This window comes from Gavialis gangeticus, unplaced genomic scaffold (assembly GCF_001723915.1).
Source record: "Gavialis gangeticus isolate Ggan-Ray unplaced genomic scaffold, GavGan_comp1, whole genome shotgun sequence".
NCBI classification, from domain to species: domain Eukaryota; kingdom Metazoa; phylum Chordata; order Crocodylia; family Gavialidae; genus Gavialis; species Gavialis gangeticus.
In genome coordinates, this window is record NW_017729034.1 from 32258944 (window position 1) to 32260372 (window position 1429).

Here is a 1429-nt window from a genome sequence, read left to right on the forward strand (position 1 = left end):
CTGAGGTCTCTTCCAGCCCTAATGTCTATGAAATCTATGCCCCCACACACAGCTACACCCCCTCACAAATCCCCCACACCCCACCATACACACACTTACCACCTCCCTACTACACCCCCCCACTCACCCTACCACACACACACCCACACCCACTCACCCGAGCATACATGAACTCACCCCACCATACACCCCCCACCCCCATCCACCCCTCACCATACACACACAATATAAAAGAGTAAGACTTTATTTTTGAGTTATTATGCAGTCCCTTTTATGTGCAGTACACAAAAACAAACCATGATGAATATTCTTTGTAACAAAACTTAAGATGTGTTATAGCAGGTTTTTGACTTTTAGTATACGATTTGGTTTTTTTCTGGTCCTAAGATGGCAACCCCCTCCTGCTCCTAAAAGGAGTACGGGGGGTGGGGCAAGGGTAGGGATTTTGGGTGGCAAATGTCAGGGGTCAGGGGATGGGACTTCCAGTCCCAACATGGTGACCACAGGGCAGGGCAACTGTTAAGGGGTGGGGCTACCCACGCAGCCTTCAAGAGCTCGCCAAAGCTTGTTAAGTGGCCCTCCAGTCTAAATAATTGCCCATTCCTGAGCTATAATGATCAGATAATAGCTATGGCTGTGAGAAATTTAATCCAGGACTTCACCCCTTCAGTCTGCTGAGCAGACACAAGCAGAAGCCATTTTGGCACCTGCATGGCATGCACAGTTTCTCCAAGCTTTAAGGGGAGGTCTTTAAGAGGAGGTTAGATGAACACCTTGCTGGGGTTGTTTGACCCCAGTAATCTTTCCTGCCATGGCGGGGGGTCGGACTAGATGATCTACTCAGGTCCCTTCCGACCCTAGAAACTATGAAACTATAACTATGAAACTATAAGCATGCTGCTTTTCCAGCAAAGAAAACAGCCTCTCCATTTAAAACACACCCCAATTCTGCGGACTAATTATGGGGTAAAAGATGCATGTTGTATGTGAGAAAATGCAATACATTAATGTAGGAACCTCAACTCAATGTATTTTTAGAATACAGAAGCACAATGAAAGAGTCAATTAAATCAGATTTCTTATGGTACACCAACAATTTTACTTCCCTGACATGCAAACAAGATACTATAACTGGAATAACATGCTGCAGTCTTACTTAAAGTTGTTTTTATAAATGGATTGTGTATATGTTATGACATCTGCATTTAAGTGAATATACATAATGTTATTCTCAGTGCATAAATGTTAAGAACTATGTTGCCTTACCTCTTTTTGCATATTGTGCTGCATGTATGCTATGGTGCTAATTTAATTTTTTTCTGAATCTGTGTATGTTTTGCAACTATTCTGAAATGGGTGTGGAGGGATGTGGGACAGTGTGTGGGTATGTGTGGGGCGACTATGGATGTGGGGGCTGCTTAGGAGGGGT

The 1429-nt window shown here is 43.9% G+C and overlaps 1 protein-coding gene across 1 annotated transcript in view; it reads right to left on the reverse strand.

Annotated features, from left to right (window-relative positions):
* LTBP1 (latent transforming growth factor beta binding protein 1) overlaps positions 1–1429 on the reverse strand; it is a 461583-nt gene that overhangs the window by 97850 nt on the left and 362304 nt on the right. The gene's annotated exons all lie outside the window — the stretch shown is intronic.